Consider the following 19,863-nt stretch of genomic DNA (forward strand, 5'->3'; position numbering starts at 1 on the left):
AAAGTGCGTGCTATCATGCAATATAATAGGTACCTGCCATCATGGACTATATAAGTTATAAGCATAATCCAATATATAAGTGCCTGCCATCATATGCTGTATAATTCCTACCGATCATACAATATATAAGTGCTTGCCATCGTGAACTATATAATGCCTGCCATTATGCAATTCCATAGTCAAACCAGTAAAATTAAAAATTAAATTTAATTTTCAAAATAAAAAAAAATTAAAAATTATAAAAAAAAAAAATTAATCACTTTTACTTCGCAGTCGGTAGGATTCGAACCTACGCTCCCAGAGGGAATCTGATTTCTAGTCAGACGCCTTAACCGCTCGGCCACGACTGCTTGTTTTTTTCTGGGACAAATTAAAAATTTTCGTCTAGTAGGTACAAAATATTTTTTGTTATATACACAAATATTATTTGTTGTATAACTTTTATATACACATGTTGTTCTAAATATAGAAAAACTTGTATATTTTTTTTTTTAATTTTAATTTTTTCCTTATCTCTATGTTCTATTTACAATATTACATCATAAGTGATATTTGTTTTTGTTTTAAAAGCTTCTCGTATGCCGGTAACTTTATAAGAATAAAATAAATATGTATACGCACATATGTATGTAAGAGCATGCAAATCTACATGTACTCAGGTAAACAGCTACAATAATAATATTTAATATTAATTTTGATCAATGATAATAATTTATTGAAATACGGTAGCATAACATACTTAACACAATAAATGCAGGAAATTTATTAACTTAGGTAAATTTAGTAGCCGGCCGTCGTCTAAATACTATTCAGTCTAATAGAAATTTTATAAAAATTAGTTGTAAAATTATTCTGTAAATAGTTTTAATTATTTTTTAACAAAGCCAAAAATTATAACAGAATACTAATTGTTACAACAGAATATATAACAGAATACTAATTGTATAACAGTTATATATTGTAGGAATTCATTTGTAAATAGCCGATTTTCCCGTCATAGCTCAATTTTGTCTAATGTTTTGTCGTATATTATGCTTAATTTAAAGCTGCTCAATGTAGAGCGCGAGGGAAAGACAGTTTTAGTTTTATAGAGGTGTTTAGTTTTATAGAGTATTCTCTGTCAGACTACTTGTTATTCCTTCGGTATTTAAAATTTAATTTAAAAAATTAAATTGACTTATTTAAATACTATGCAGATCGTATTCCTCCAATATTTTTCCAATGGCAAATTTTATACATTCAAAATTAATGTAATTATACCAAAGATTTTCGATAAATGATAATGAAGCCGATTTCAAAAGCGAGTACGTGCACAAATCTCGCATAAATTTATTATATACGCTATATAGTAATTTCAGATTAAATATTATCTGACCTTCAGTCACAAAATTAATATAAAAATTAATTCAGACTAAAATTGTTACACATATACCATTAACAAAATATTTTTTAAAAGGAAGGCATTAAAATAATAAAACACAAACAAAATATTGGTATTATAGCATAGAAAAGGCCAAACACGCTTTATAGTAGTTATAGTTACACGTGTTAAGAAAATAATATTCATTATCCATTATAAAAAAAAATGGTTACTCTCTTAAGACAACATTTTCAATCTTCCCTGTCCTTCTTAATTCTTAATTAAATTTTTTTTTTTAGAGAAAATGAAATATGATGATAGAAAACATTTATACGTTTTTTTCCTCAAATTTAATAATACTTGACTAAAATAAAAAAGAAAAGACGAGAGCTGAGGGAAGGGAGCAGGGAAAACGAGATAAAAATGCATAGAAAAAATTTCGTTATTGTAGAATTTATAAAAAAAAAAATAAAAATTTATTAAAAAATCTTACTTTTTATTATTGTTACATGTAGTCGTCATAAGATTTTTTTTTCTCAATTTTTCTAAATTTTATTCCTCTTTTCCTCCTTAAAAATAAAAATAAGATGAGTGTATTCTACATGAAAAATTTTAGTCAGTCTATTTGTCTAAGTTCTTATTCTATAATCACAGATAAGATGTTGTAAATTTTTGACCTCACTAGTCATGACATTCAGACCTATTTACAATATATATAATGTGCAATTACACAAACACCCAGAATATTTACGGCAACAGATTTTACTGCTTAGTGCTGCAAGTTTTCCTGTAATTGATTACTCAATTTGCTATTACAATAAATACTGATGCAAGTTGCTGTTCCATATTTAATTTACTGTTACAGTAAATACTGATGCGAGTTGTTTTTTCATATTCAATTAAAAGTGATAAGAGGTTCTATTAAAAATCAATTTAAATATTCGTATATTTTAATGTTTTGATGAAATAGGTAGTCAGGGGTGTCTTCTATTTCTCTCTCTCAGCTACTATTGAGCTGAACCATAAATGAAACAATGCAGAAGTTAACTAGCAATACAAAGGACCTGAAAAATTTTAAATACGCAGGTGATATCACACTACTGGCTCACACTCATTAAAATATGTAAACAAATTTGAATGAACTGCATACAATGGCAACAGAAGTCGACGTGAAAATTAAATTTTTATCAAAAATTTTTATTTTTAATTTTAGTTCCTAAAATATTCTTTAATTTCAAACTCAATACAAAATTTCATTTTCTCTTTTTATGATTCACAAAAAAAAAATTAAATTCGCCTAAACATATGCAATATTTTATGAAGGTAAGCTTTATGCTTAACCAAAAAAATGTGCTGTTTTCACAAAAATGTTTTAATGTATTTTAACAATATTTTATCAAAAATATTGAACAACAAGTTTTTCATAGCTATATATGTATACATATTGACATAAATGAACAAAAAATATTTATACACATTTTATACTTAATAAGAAGCTTAATGTACCACGTTTAGTTAAAGTACTTTTCTTGCTTTTGCCATAAAAGTGACATCAATTTACCCATTTGCTATCACATTCTATTCCATTTAAAGTAAAAATATACATATATGTATGTACAATAATGTATATTATAAGTATAACCAACTCTAATAATGACACCTCTCGAAGACGATTCATTTTAACTTAGATGTCATGATTTGACGGTAAAATAAAATAAAACAAAACAAAAAAAACACCCAAAAAATAAAACATAAATATTCTGTTCACTTATATATACGTTATGTGTGTATGTATGTACATATAAGCATTTTTTGTGAGAAACAAAAAAGCAAACAAAATTACAAAGTTTTAAAAACAGATGGCGCTTTCGTAGAGAATTTTTATTGATATAACATTATGTTTTTTTTTTGTTGTTTTTGTTGTTTCTTATTTTATTTATATTCTCACAAGCAAAAAAAAAAAGTAAAGTAAAAACAAAAATAAAAAATGGGCGAAAATAATCAAAATATAAAGAATAAAAATAAAAAATCAGGAAAAACAAAAAAAAAAAACACAAGGAAAAAGGACATCATAATTTGATATTGAAAGAATTTTCAAGGTCGATTTTGTCACTCATATAGCTATTATATTGTTGCTGTTTTTTTTTTTTTTGTTGTGTTTTTTTCTTTCTGTTAAATTTTTATTGTAATTTTTGTATTTATTTTATTTCACATCATATTATGACAATTTTTTATATTAAATAATATTTTATTGTTGTTACTGCACTTAAGACTTCTTATATTTTAACATTTTTGAAAAAAAAAAATATTGTTATATAACAGTTTTTCATTAATATCTCTATATAAAATCTAAATATAGAAATATTCGTAAATATGCTTGATCATTTACTGCACATACTTCACAAATTATACAATCGAACACAAATATACTTACCTTTGGTTTAGGTTTAGGTTTGAGTGAACGCGGTCATCCGAGGGTACACTTATGGCTCTTGGGCCCGTTGTGATGCCGTTGGATCTCCATGTCCCTAACATCACGTGAACCAGCTCGAGTCCTTTATAAATCGGTTTAGGTGCCTAGAATTTACATTACATATTAAATTATAACTTACAGTTATAACTCCGATCACTGTGCCAATGTCACACCGAGGGAGAGTGATCAGGTCTGCCGTGCAAGGCAGATCCAGCCTAGATCTAAAGTTACCTGATCGATCGGCATGTCGCCCCATTTTCCCACCTGATATTGGCTTGCTCTATTGCCGCATTGCATAGCAACTGCTTGAACGTACTCAGAAGCATCCCCAAGTTCTCCTTTCCAGGTAAAACCCCAAGAGTCGTTCCATGTCTCGCAAATTCATCCAGCCTGCAGGGTTTTTCTCCAATACTTGCATTAGGTGAAAAGACACATCTTTTGTAGGTACACTTATTTTTATATTCAAGGAAAATTTTTGGCAGGCTATTACTATCGCCAAAGACGATTATAACAACAACTAGCAAAGACAAACAGACTGACTTCTCACCAAAAGCCCATTCGATCATGCGTCTTTTTACAATACAGAGAGAAAGGGAGATAGCATACATTTTTGTCTTATTCAAACTTAACATGTGAAATTCGGTAAGGTCACAATACCTAGCTTGTTTTTTGCTAAACTGCTAGCAAAATTCCTTTTTTTTACTTTGTTGTGTGTTGTAATTGAAAGTGTTTGAAATATATCACATATTTTTACAATCTGTACATATGCGTTTATTATGCGTGTATATTTATGTAAGCGTATAACAAAAACATATTATGTATGTTTGGAAAGTTTTTAAAAGTACCATATTCGTTCACATTTTACAGTAATTTAACAAAACGTTTTTTTAGGTAACAAATTTCATTAAAAAGTTTTGTTTTAGGTTTTTTTTTTCTTACCTTTTGTCACTTAAAAATGAAAAGTAAAGTAATTGGAAAAGTAAATTGATTTTTGTAAATGAATCTTAAGCGATTTTTTTTATACTGTTAAGTTTATTGTATAACATATAGGAAATAATAAAAGAATGGGTTGAGTGTTTAAAGTGATTCTTACACGTATTACAAAATTTTGCAAAATTATACTGCATTACAACTTTTCTTTAATCACGCCATGTATTCAAATCGCAAAATAATTACAATACTTACAATTTATTGGTCTGTCAGAATTTCTCCAACCTATTCCAGAAGGATCCTGATAATCAGCTGGAAACCACGCCACCTATCGTCAACACATTTCTGCTGGGAATATACATTTTCTTTAATGAAATAATATTGAAATTCTTTCATTCTGTAGAACTCCAAATTAATTGCAATTTTCATTTAGCAAATACATAATTATTATGACGAATGTAAAAAAAGTTGCATTACAATTAATTTAAAACAGGAAGAAAAGAAATTGAATAACGAAATGAAAACCTGAATGTAAAATAGGACAAGAACAAGATAATAAAAACACCTGAAACTGTTATATTTGCAAGATCCCAGCCATAGTATCACTTCTATATTGGAATTTCCTTATATTTTTCCTTTAATATTGCTTACCCTTCGATATATTTTTAATACATTTACAAAATTCAATAATCTAAAAAAATTTCAAAATTAAATTTCATTAAAAATATTTCTCATTTTCGAAATAAGGACGCTGTAATTTCTAAGTTTGTAGACTTTATATAGTTCCCTCCACACCAAAAAATTTTGAAAAAAAAAAACCCCAAAAATATAGAAAAATCTCAACAAATCTCTCTATCAAAAATTTTAATTAAAAAAAATTGGTGACTTCCTTATTGAAGGATATTTTGATTTGTTTTTGTTTCTCTTTACATAAAAATTTCAAACTTTGCATAATTAATTGAAAAATTTTTTAAAAATACTTCCATTTTTCCGATACCGTACTCTTATATTCATATAAAATTTTACTAAAAGGTAATTTTTTCCATTACTAAATTTTAAAATCAATCAGAATTAAATTATTAAGAATCAATTAATTTTTCCATAGAAAAAAGCAAGAGAATCGCAAAAGTTCAATTTGTACTTTTCTAAAAACTAATTGAATTTCCCAAAAAAAGAAACAAACAGTAGGAATGCTTTTAAAAGCTTAAATGACCTTAAAAATTACAAAAAAAAGTTTTCTTTCCAAAAAAGTAAAGACGAAGAAACTCTGTAACTTTAGATTCACATAGAACTAAAAAATAAAACTTAAACAAAAAAAAGGAAAAAACTACACGCATAAAACTAAAATAAGAGTAGAAAAAGAGAAAAGAAAGCAAAAGAACAAAAAACAAAAGAACAAAAAAAAAATTGACTTTGAAATGAAATTTTAATTTTCCGGTCTGATGGAGCTTTAATATAAGATTTATGTGTTAAGAACAGACTCTTTTTTTCCCAATTTTTATTTTTTTTTTTAATATTATTTAAAAGTTTTTCTATACTATTTTTCTCTATCCTCTTACATTTAATACAAAAAAATCATAATGTTGAAAAAAGTTTTAAGAAAAAATAACTAATAATTTAAAAATTTGAAAAGAATTGTGATCTTAGTATAGACAGTAACATTATTAATTAAAATTTAATTTTACTACGTAGATCTCAATTAGAATTTTAATCCCAATTTTATTTGGAAAATTTATAGAGGATTCTATAATCAGTTAAAATTATTGAATTCCAGCTAGGAAATTCAATGCTTTTAATGATGAGCCAAATCCTTTAATGAACGAAAACAATTCATGTGAAACAAGGCAACTGAATGTAATTTTTTGAAATTTCAGTCTTATTCTACTTTAATACAATATAAATGGCGGCTTTAGAGTGTAACAAATGTGTTTTTAGATAAAATCAGTAGTATTTTCACAATATTTTAAGTTACTTACTTAAAAGCAATACCCTTACGTATACGCTCGGTTATAATATTAGATACCCTATAGGTTCTCATTTCATTAATAATATTTATTTTCAAATAATTACTTAAAAATCCTTAACAAAGTCATCTTATTTTGTGTGTTCACTTATTTCTCTGTTTTGGAAGTATTCTGTGTTTTGAACCTAAAATAAAATATTAAAATTTAATTTCAAATTTTAAAAATTACCAATATTCTGAGAATTTTCTTAAAATGTATGTGTTTCAAGCCTTCTACTCTTAAAAATAATATTGAACTCAATATTGTAATTGTTGATATTTGAATAAACTCAGTCAAATTATTTTAGAATCGTATGCGTATACTCTAGTATGTACTTATATGCAACAATTTCTTTACAAAATCATAATTTTTAAATAAACCAACTCAGCAAATAAAGTATAAGAATAATAATCACAAATTTTGTTGGAAATGAAAAGTGCAATATCATGTATTTTTTTACCATACTAATATTTTATAATTTTATTTAAGTATTTCCCAATAAAATACAATTATAATAATTTATATCTATTTACTATATAGTAAATTTTAATATTTTTAAAATGAAAATTATAATTTAATAGCAATCTTGAATCTAATTTATATTTTACTTTATGGATTTGCATTCTATTAAAAAAATTTAAATGTAATAAATTTCAATCAAAAGGATTATTCCAAACATTAAAGGACAAAATAAAAAATTCAAGAAATTGTATAATATTCGTAATAAAATCACCCATAATTTATTATCAGGTAAATTAGAAATTAAGATCAGATGAAATTTGAAACTTTTTAATGGAAAATAACATTGGAAAAAATTTTTGGTCACAATAGTAATTGATTATACCTTGTAAACTGGAAAATCGGCTTCAAATTTTTTACCAAATTTCATGAAATCAAAATTAATTAATAAAATTGTGAATAATTTTCCTAAAACTAAATTCACTTAAATCCGCACACATTTCTTTTTTTTATTAATATTTAGAAAATAGCTCGTGTGTATGAGCAAATTTGTAATTTCAAACCACAAAACAATAAAAAACTATTATTAAATCTGAACTCAAAATTTAATTTTCGTTTTCCATTATTAATTTAATTTCAATTTTTAAATTTTCTTTATTTTATCAATATTCTATCAATAGAATTGACAGAATTTTATCAAATGCATTGCACGAATTTTGTGCAGTTTTTACTTTAAAAATCAAAATTTCATTCAAGCAATTTAATTTCTGCTTATTTAATTTTAGTTTTCCATTATTTTATAAAAATTTTTCAATTTTAAATTTTTTATGTAAGAAATCATTTGTGCGCTTAATATGAGATTAAGATTTTCTCTCATCTCTTGTTTTAGATTAGAAAATGAAAAATGGAATTGTGAATTTAATCGTTAAATCTGAAAATTACACCAAGAACTTTTAAAAATCAATCAGATTTAATAATAAATTACCGAAGTGGAAATATTTTTTTAAGTTTCTTAAGATAAATTCGAATTTTTCATCTTATAATTTAAAATTTTCCTCCCATATTTTGAAAAACGAAAAAAAAAAATCAAAATATTTTCTTCGAATTTTTTTTTTTGTTTTCAATGTGATTTAAAATTAATTTCAATAATTTAAAATTTTCGAAGAAAAACTTTCTAATAAAACCTCTTCCATATTAAAAGTCAAAAAAAAATTCCGACGTCAATTCATTTTATGCAACACCATCTTTTATGCAAAAACAAAATGAAAACTATAGTGAGAAATAACTTAATGCAAAATTTTTTTGTTTACGATAAAAAATTCTTTGCAAAAAATTTTAATGCAAAAGAAAGTTTTATAAAAAAAAAATTTAATAAAAAAAATGTCATTTTTAATTTAAAACTTTTTTTAAAAAACAAAAATAAAAACAGAATATAAAATTATAGAAAATATTTTTTTTTAATGCAATCACACTGCAATCACCCGCTGATTCATTCACAATAGTCAATTTCATTCCAATGGTGTATGTCAATCCAGTAGTATAGTGTAATTATTCACAATTCCGTCATGACTAAGTTTTTTTACTTTAATTTTTTCTTTCTCTTTTATTTCATTTTATTTTTCAATATCTTTTTAAAATTTTAAAATTAAATTGAAAAATGTTTCAGTTCTCATCTACTCATTTACAATTAAAAAAAAACCAGGGAAGAAAAAATACATACTTAGAAAAACAAAATCAACTTGTCAAAAAAAAAATTTGTTGAAAAATTTCTGAACAAATGAAAAATAAAAGTAAAAAATTTATAATTATGAAAAGTAGCTTTAAGCGAAAAAGAAAGAGAACAATAAAGGAGAAAAACAAAACTGAAAACACTTCTCACGTAATATTCACCTCGCCTGTCATTCTCTTCTCACGTAATATTCACCTGTACACTATACAAGAGCACAGCAATTCAGTTCTTGTTTTTTCACATTGCATCAACTCTCAAGTTTTATTATCCTTTTCTTTTCCTTATTTCTTCATTTTTGTTTTGTATATATATAAACCGTAATTGTTACAAGTTTCAAACCACTAATTTCTTCTTCTATATATTAAACTATATTAAAATGAACATACATACAAATTTATTGTGTTGAAGAGGGAAAGAAATTTTTTTTTCTCTAATTTCTGTTGTATGTACTGTTATAATAATAATGAACCGTATATAGCTACCACTCTAGAAATACCATCATCATATCACTAGAAAAAAATGCTTAAAGGGTGAAAGGTCATTAAAATTTTTTTAATATTAAAAAATAATTATATAAAAAGAAAATAAAAATAGCATTTTTAGCACGAAATATGAAAATGAAAAATTTAAAAAATAATTATTATTCACATTTTTTTTTACATCATATGTATACGATGGAAGAATATATGGCAAATAGGTGGCCATCTATTGTAATAGCAGTCCAATGTTCTACGTTGATATTTGTAAGTCACACTTTTTGTATGACTAACGACTAATGCGATAACGGCTTAAACGGTAGAAAATAGGCTTTTGGACCTTTACACGCAGCTATTAAAGCCACCTTAAAAAAACACTCAATTTTGAGTAATTTTTTTTTATGAGTGATTTTTAATTATGGCTTTTTGGTGATATTCTCATGAGTGGAAACTTTTCAATAGCAATTTTAAGTGAAAATTTTCGAGTGAATTTGTGATAGTTTTTTTAGCATGTTGTTCCTAGCTTCAGGAGAGATTAAAATTCTTATACAATTTTAGATTATAATTTGGGCAACAATTGATTTTATTTACGTAGGGTGATGCCATGCCAACGGGATATTACTAGTTAATTAAAAATAATTTTCATTGTTCCACAACATATTCAGTTCCTGATGTTTAAAATGTGCTAAAAATTAAAAAACCTTCTGAAGAACACAAATAATTTTTAACTCTTCATTGCGCATATCAATTCCTCTTCATTTTAATGAACCCATCCCACAAGCTTCCAAAACCTTAACAAATGCAGCCCTTATTACAGAATAAATTATTTTTTTCGCAGGAAATTCTAAATGAGACAAAATTACACGTTCCTGTGTGTTTATCACATCCTTATATTCATTTATTTAGGAAAGCATGTCCGACACGGTAATTACAATGACATTTTCTTTAATTTAACTATAAAAATATTCTGAGTGTATTTGCTTTATATTAAATTTTTCAAAATAAACGTGTAATTATTAAAAATTTAAAATAATTTAAAATATAAAAATTTCACTTTTCTCTTTGCCCCTCTCTTCTTCTTATTTGAAGATTAAAAAGAAAATACATGGATTCTTTTTTCATTTCCTTCCGACTCATTTTGTATTAGAAAATTTTTTGTTTCTTTTCTCTAGAAAAATTCTGAAATTTGAAAATAAAAATCATGGGATAGTCGTTATTTGAGTATGAAATTGTTTTTACACCAATAAAATAAATTCTTTTCCTTTACAAGGACATGCAAAAAAAAAAAAAAACAGAAAAATTTTGTTATTCTTTCGTTTTCTTCTTCTGCACTCTTTTTGTTTTCTTTATTTTTGAATGAAGGGTCAAAAAGGCAAAAGACGAAGGTTTGAAAAATAAATCCATGAATTAATTTGAAAAACAGTATAAAAATTCTTGGAAAAGGATTAAAATAAGCGTTCATATACTTACATACAAACAATTTTATTGTTATTATTTTATTTTTATCATTTTTGTATATTTGAGCAAAAAAAAAGGGATGACCTTTTACACCTCTAATGACAATAAATTACAAATTATTTTTTTGTCAATTTCAATCACATAAGAAAAGATTTGAATGTGGGTATTAGAAGAAAATAAGAAAAGAAACAAAATTCAAAATCATTGCATTTCATTAATTTTTTCTTGTCTATCCAATATTTAGGAGAGCAGACCTGGTCTTAAAGGAGGAAAAGTTTTATTGCTGTGGATTGAATATTGAATGTATACACACTTTGAAAAATTTTAAAATTTTCATTGAAGATTACTTCCAAATTCAAATGATAACTTAAGGAAATTTTTATGATTTTTAATACCTTCGCTCATAAATATTCCAAATTATTTACTTTAAATACATAAGCCATTAAAATTGCTACATTTTAAGTAATTTCTAATAATTTCAATAAATTTTTCCAAAAAAAAATTTTGCATCTACTTAAATAACTTAAGACTCATTTCCTGCAATACAAAACCAGTAGACATCTTAATTAATAATCATTAAATTATAAATAGTACGCCAGCCTCAGATCTCAAATTCAATTTTTAATAAATAAAAAATTTCTCTAATTTCATTTGAATTTTGATTCTTTAAATTACATACACTTTAAATACAATTTTATTACAAAACTTTATCTGTTATATAGAAAATGCCGATTCCTACATATGTACTCTTGTAAGCGTGCGTTAATATACTTGTACATAAAAATAAATGACCTTAATTAAAAAGTATAACCACATCAGTTAAATGTTGTGTATATTTTTCTTAAATATCTTAATAACTTTTCAAAGTTCAAATTGTAAGACAAAACAGACATAAAATTAAAAATGTAAAAAACAAAGAGGAGAAAAACCCTTATAAAATTTATAAACCATCAACTTCTTCAAAAGAATAAAGACTTTTTAAATTAAAATCTAAAAAAAATAAATCATTTTTTTTTTTTTTTTCTTTATTATTATTTTTATTCCTTCTTTAATGATCATTCTTCCTTAATGTATACATCATAGCCAAAATTAAAAAGTGACAGTTTCATCTTGTATAAATATAAACAACAAAAACAAAGCAGAATAATAAAAACAGAAAAATTTTCTCAAAATATTTCAAGATTCACTCACATTTTATTAGAAAAAAAAAAGGTCCTTGTATCCTTCTTTTAAATATATAACACTTGTATATAAAAAAAATTCTGTGGTAAAAAAAAAATTTAAAATTCTACAAAATGAAGTTACAAGAGTCTGGTATACGAAATAATAACAATTCCTAAGAAAATATTTCTTATTTAATTAAAAATTTTTAGATAAATTATAATTTGATTTCATTTGATGAAAAATTTTTAAGTATCTAAGTAGAATTCAAAATTTAGAAAATATGAAAATTTTGCATAAATCCAGGCGAACACATTTTCGTTTTAAACAATTATTATTTTTCAAATTTTTAAACTGTGAATAGCTATTGTGAATTTTAGAATTTTTAAATTTTTTTTTTTTTTTGGTCTAAAGTCAAATTTGCAATTCTCTAGCTTCAATATTTCCAATATTCCTCCCAGACCTCCGAAATGATTAAATTTACCACCTCCCTAATCCGTCCCGTAATACTAAAAAAATTTTCAATTTTATTCATTTTATATGACACATTCCATTTCTCGGTATATTAGCAAACTCCCAATTCATTAGCAGATTTTCAAAATAAATTTCATTATTTAAAATTCATCAATCTCAAAAAAAAACAAAATTTTACTCTTGAATTAAGTTGAAAACCAAAAAATTTTATTTAATTCTCAAAAAAATATACTAAAAATAGAATCATTATTATCTCTTATTCACTTTTTATCTTTTAAATTTCTTCTTCTATTATTGTTATTCTTTTTTTAATATCTTTACAACAATATACAGGAAAAAAAAGGTCCTTTGACCGAAAGGCAAGAACGACACAAAAACAATTCTTAAAATAATTTTAATGTGATTACAGTTATAAAATAAAAAAAAAATGAGAGCTTATTATTATAGGTAAGAAGAAGAAAGAAAAAAACTTTGCTACTAAATGTACAAAAATAAATGAAAAAGAGAGAAAACCAATAAAAAAGAGAGGATAGAATATGAGAATGAGAGAGATAAAGAGAAAATATCTATGAAAAATAAAATAAATGATTAATAAACTGTAAAATTTTGGTTTTCTTTTTTTTTTCACTTTTTTATTAAGATCAAAGTGATTTGAATGTCTAAAATTTTTATTTTTAATTTATATACAAGTAACTATATGGAATTGATTATCAGAATAGGTGATGTACAGGGTCTTTTCAGTATTACAATCCACATTTACCATAGGCCGACCAATTTGTTATTATAACATGATTTTTTTTTTTGGAAAATAAACTGTTTTGGGACGGTACTATTTAACACTAAATTAGAAAAAGCAGACTATTCAATAAAACTGTTATACTATAATCTAAGAATTTTATGAGTCATACTTTAAATTTATCGGACAAATTTTTTTAAGGACAAGCATCAGCTATAATGCAAGCTACCAAAATGTGGCTAGTCAGATGAAGTAAGCAGAATATAGGTTACGAATAACGGTTAAAATTTAACTGGTATATAAGGGAGATATAAAAGTATTGTGTTAAATTTTTTTTTTTTAATTTATAGACATTAAAATACTTATACAAACCAATAATGAAAATTTAGCGAATTCGCTCACTTTTCATAAATAATAGTGTGAACAAGAATTTTTTATGTAACAACTTACAACTTGTTTAACTTATTTAACTTCATAAATAATACGATCTAGATTTGACTAGAATCAGTTAAATTTCACTACGAGATATTAAGCTCACAGGATCTGTTAAAAATTCTTCCTGTTATATTTTTATAATTTCCATACAATAATTTAAATTTTTTAATGTTTTGAATCATAAAAGTGTCATACACTTGACTATTTATGAATTTTATTATTCTATATTTTATGCTTATACATAAGTAACTTTTAAATTTAGAGAATCTCGTGTAATTTTAAAGTATAAAACGCAATACTTATACAGGTAGGTCTTGCATATTTCTTCTCATTCTATAAACATAAGTGCACACACTTCATATAGAATGTATACTTGATACATATATATATATTTAAAGAAGATGTGTTACATATATAATTACATTTTAAAATACTTGTGCCATAATAGCACTTCACTCTTATACATACATATAAGTTTATACATACAATAATAAGTCATAAAAAAAAATTATTTTTCTTTATCTTTATTAGAAATTTAAAAATTTTATGATATTTTTCTTGTACATAGTACAGAATATGTTCTCGGGCTTGAAGGAAGATACTTAAACCAAAAAAGAAAAAAATTTGAAATCCTTTATGTGAATTTAATGGCTCTCTCCTTCCTTTTTTTTCTATACCATATAAATACACTATGTGTCATACAGTTTACTGACTTCAGAAGATTATCTGTAAAGATAGACGAATATTTTTTTTTTCTATTTTCTCATAAATATGTATAGAAAAATAGGTAGGTACTTAAAAGTAAATAAAATATAAAAATAAAAACAAAAATAAACAGAAAATGGTTCCCGTATAATATTGTACATTTATTTTCTTCACCTGGGTGTCTATTACCTGTTTTCAAATATATATATATGAGTCAATATTTTCCGTACATATGTATGTGTATATTGTATAAGAATAAGTTAATTTATGATGTTTCAAACAAAAGATCTCATTTTTATTTCGTTGAATAAAAATTCAAACGATAAGAGAAGAACATTATTTATGAATAATAAATTCAGCCATATAAGTAATAAAAATGAAAAGGATAATAAAAATACAATTTTTTTTTTTCTTAACACGCTTTTGAATTTTGTTCTGTAATTGTAGCATAAATTGTCTCAGCAATGAAATTTAAGCATATACAAGGCAACTGCACGTGTCATAATATACAAGCGCTCTTTATAATTAACAAAGAGAATTCTAAAAACTTAACTTCAAGTATTTTCAAAATTACTATACACTAGCAATTCTCTGTGCATTAAAAAAAACCCTGTCAATTTCATATTAGGAAAAGAATTCCTAAATAATTTCGCAATGAATTGGCACTGAATAAATTGAATCCTGAAGTCTTTACCTCTAGGTATTAGCTTCGATAACAAATAAAAATATATTTGTAAAATATAATTAAATTTATAAAAGTAATCATTGCGTTTCTAGATTCCAGATTGAAATAAGAAGGCTTTGAAGCCCGGGAATATTGCCAAATGCTTCCATATTTATCTGTCCATATCTTCAGATTAATTGTGCCCAGCTGCTAAATGCAAAATATTTCAATTTACTCCTTTCTTCTTGAGACATATCCATAAAATGAATTTGAATACTTTTTTATATCAATTAATTGATGAGTACTGGGAAGACTCTTGTCAATCCATTCTTAAATTATACTTTTAAATTGAATTTTGAATTTTGAAATAGTCACGAATAACAATTCCTTCGAATTATTGTGGCGCCGTAATTTATTAGCTTCTTCTACTTTCAACCACGTTTTCAACATAATCTCTCTTTTACATAAATAACAAAAAATATCTTTGATATTAGTTAACGCTTGTAATTTTCATATTACTTTCGAACATATGAGCAGAAACAATAATATTCGTGACACAATAGATCTTTATACGTAGCCGTGGTGCACCGTTGCTCTGAATTTACAAATCTGTGGCAATAATGTTCGATTACTCATCCCCCTTGGATTTTAATAATAATTAAAGCCCAACAGAAATTCTATGAATTGCCTATATGATTTTCTTACATAAAATCTTTATAGTCTTTAAAGGTTAAGCTGCCGAAGCTGAAAAAATCAAAAGTAAACGTGGTTTTTAGCTCCGAAAACCAAAACTTTAAGAGAATATGAAATGAATTCAAAAAGGAAAAATTATCAACTAAAAGAAAACAAAGCAAAAAAAATATATATATATATGAAAAATTAAAAAGGACATTGAGAAAAATAAAGGATATCAAAACATTTTAAATAAAAATAAAACAGAAAGCAAAATCATGTTTGTAATTTAATTGAATTTCTTTTTTTTTATCAAAATGAATGATAATTTAAGTATTATTGAACAGATGCAATTTATTCCCAATGGAAGGATTAAAATTTTTAACAATATAAAATGGATCAAAGAATAGTAGAGTAGCTAGTGTCCTTTTTAGCACTTTTCCAAAAATTTTTTGAAAAAAAGTGCTTATTAGTTTCACTCTGTCCGTCCGTCCGTCCGTCCGTCCGTCCGTCCGACCGTCCGTCCGTCCGTCCGTCCGTCCGTCCGTCCGTCTGTCCGTGTGTCTGTTTACAAAACTTCTACATTCTTAAAGATAGAAAGCTGAAATTTAATACGTGCATAGATCTTTACTAGAAACTTATTTTCGTAGAACAAAATTTTTACCTATCTCCCCCCCTCTAGAAGTTATACCCCCCCAAAGCCTAAAAATGGCCCATTTTAACTATTTGTTGCAATGAAACCATAAGCATTTTTGAAATTTTGCAAACGCAGAAAGGCAGCGGCTGGCTTTCCCTAGCGCAGTATACTATAGTTAAACCTTAGAAAAACAAAATGGCTGTTCAAATTTACCGTTATCTAAAGTCCTTTTTTTCCAAATTTTTGATGTCGTTTTTCTCCTATACCCTAGCCTGCAGAAGCTTGAAATTTTAGGAGCTTTTAGACATTAACAAATAGTTTATTTCGTTAGAAGAAAATTTTTTTCCATCTCTACCCCCTCTCAAGTTATCGCCTCTTGAAATTCGTAAAATTTGAATTTTTGACACCTTATATTTCCGAAACCTCAAGCTTTTTCAAATTTCTATAAACGCAAAAAGCTAACGGTAAATTCCATGACATTAAAAAATATAATTACTTTTCTTAACTCACACAATTAACCCTTAAAATCGAGCATTATGTTAACCCCTCTTTATATTAATTTTTATCTATTTCAAAGACTGCACAAATCGTTCATCCTAAATATATGCAATCCTAGAAATAGTTTCGTTTATGAATGAAAATAATTTTAATAGTGTGGTGGATATACATAGATTTTTAAAAGCAGTATTTTCACTTGTTGAAGGGAAAAGTGCTACAATACAAACCATTGGTTTGACCCAACTTTATTTCATTTATCATTTTTATTTGTTATACTCTCGTTTTTTTTTCCTTTTGAACCTATTTACAATTTTTTTTTTCTGTCATTGATTAAATTTTTGAATGAAAATGAATTTAAAATAATTGAACGTCTGGAAATAGTTTGATAATCAAGAGTTATATATTGGATATTCCATTTTTTTCCTTGCTTTCCTTTTCAATAATTTTAATGGGAAAAATGTGTACGAAAACAAAAAAAAAAAAACTTTTAGATGCTGTTGATGAAATTTTAATTGGTTTTATATGGATTCAATTGTAAAAAAAATTTTTATTAATAAAAACCATAAATTGTGTTGAAAATAGAGAAACCTAAATATAGAAATTCAATTAAAATCTAATTAATATTCAATAATTCAATTTGAAAATATTCACGTTTTGCATTCTTCAATTTTAGTGTTGATAAAGCAATGGTTAAAATGCCTAAAATTTTGAAAACTCTTAGAAAATGGATTGAATCTTTGAAACATCATAGTTTTGACAAGGAAAACTCGGTTATATAGTTGATATTCTATCATTTATTTTTAATTTTCTTAAATTATAATATCAGTATATTTCCCATCTTCCATTTTGGTATGGATATCTTCGGCTGCAATGAAAGAAAATGTAAATTAATTTTTAATGTACAGAAATTGGTTCTATAATTCTTTAATTATTTCTGATAAGTTTCCACTCTGTTTACTCACACCAATAACCTACGTCAAGAATCTGCGTATGGTGTAAATCTTAACTAAACACAGTTTTACAGTAAAATCAATGTTATTACTCACCCTCAGTCACTCAGTTAATTTTAAAAATTTTCAATTTCATTTTATATTTTTTTAATAAATAAGCATACTTTGTTATTTTTTTCTTCCATATTGTCATTTTATCCACCCTTCAATTTTAATTTTTTTCTATCGCATTATTTTCTATCTCAGTAGTGTTAATTAACGTCAATGTCATGCACGCAATATGATAAATTTTTTTTTTTTAGTTGTTTACAATTAACAAGATCGTATAATAACAAAATAATATTTTAATTAAAAATCTGTCAATCAAAAAATAAAATTTATTAAAAATTCAAAAAAAAAAAAACAAATTCAAAGTGCATTTGGATTGTGGAATTGAAATGAAGAGATGATGGTACAAAAAATTATTTTCATACTTAATAAATTAAAAAAATGCAGAACTAGTTACTGTAATTTTACTAGTAATGTAGCATTTAATAGTAAATTTATAAGTGGCGCATTCTTGTATTCAAATTTAATTATTAAATATATAATGGTTTGAGCATATGTTCAAATATGTGGTATAATGAAGAATGAAATATGTGTAATATACGTAGATGACCTCCGAAATGTACTAAAAATATTGAATGACTACGAAAATTTTCAATTATTTTGAAATATTTCATAGAATTTTGAATTCATTTACTTATTGTACTCTGCCGACATTTTTTAGTTGAAGTAATTAAATTTAGTACAGCAGTAATAATAATATAGAAAAAATTTAAAAGCAGAATTTACTTAAAATTTCTTTTAAGCATTTTGACGTAATTCCGAAGTTGGCGAGACATTACTATTATAATTTTTTAATTTTATTAACATCTATTTTTATTCTGCCTACATTTAATATTTCATAAAACACTCATAAATTTACTATACATTTTCTATGTACTCTATTAGCGCCATTATGAATATTAGCGTAATGAATTTTGTATTTAGTTAACAAATTTTCAATACACACATATCAGAGCATCATTATTTGACTTAACAGGTTTAATTTAATATAAATAGAGCAACTTTGTACTCATATTAATTATTTTGTAGGCACATTTGATAGAGAAGCACACAACAAAATTTTTTATTTACTTTTTAACTTTTTATTATATTACTTTATTATTGTACAATGACAGCCACATTATATAAATAGTACAATAAACAGTAACAATCTTATAACACGTGAATTATGCAAATGTTTTATAATAATTGTCACGATTCTAGAAATTATATTAATAAATTCTGGCTATACTCACTTAATTTTTGATAGAAACTATATATTGTGCATGTAAGTATGGCATCTCTGAAGCACATACATATATAAGGCTTATTATCAGTAATAAAAATCTATTATACCATATTAAATGAACTTGAGTGAATATTATACTTTTTATGTATTGTGTAAATTCATTCAGTATGTATCGCACGCCTAAAATGATAATGACACATTCAACTAATTTGCATTTTGAAATTTTTGTGTTAAAATTTAGAAAAGTAACTGGATTTTGATATGAAAGAGAAAACAGTTTATTTATAAGAAATTTTTTGATTCAGTGCAATTTACTCTTCTGAAAGTTTTCCTTTTGTATGAGAATAAGTGTCGTACATCTGGAGTAATCAAATGAAGGACATTGTTCAAGATGAGTTGATAACAAGTGCTATGACAGTTATTTTCTAAATATCGTAAATTTCGAACAAAAAATTTAGGAAGAATTTGCGAATCTAAGACATATTTGCAAAGAGCAACCAATTTTTGCTGTTTTGTTGTGCTTTATATAATGACTACAATAGCATGAAAAGTACTATAAACCACAATAAATACCATGTAAGAAGCACAATAAATTCAACTACGTTACTGTTACAATTTAATGAGAAAATTATTTCTTTTCGAAGTTAAATAAATTCAATACGGTGAAAATTATTAAATTGTAGAATCAGAAATCAATTGGATTTATT

At 25.0% G+C, this 19,863-nt stretch overlaps 1 non-coding gene across 1 annotated transcript; it reads right to left on the reverse strand.

Annotated features, from left to right (window-relative positions):
* Positions 1-268: 268 nt before the first annotated feature.
* Trnas-aga (transfer RNA serine (anticodon AGA)) lies at positions 269-350 on the reverse strand. The gene has a single exon. It is a non-coding gene; the product is annotated as a tRNA-Ser (tRNA).
* Positions 351-19,863: the final 19,513 nt, after the last annotated feature.

The sequence above is a fragment of the Condylostylus longicornis genome, unplaced genomic scaffold (genome assembly GCF_029603195.1).
Source record: "Condylostylus longicornis isolate FDR11 unplaced genomic scaffold, ASM2960319v2 ptg000241l, whole genome shotgun sequence".
In the NCBI taxonomy this organism is placed as follows: Eukaryota; Metazoa; Arthropoda; class Insecta; order Diptera; family Dolichopodidae; genus Condylostylus; species Condylostylus longicornis.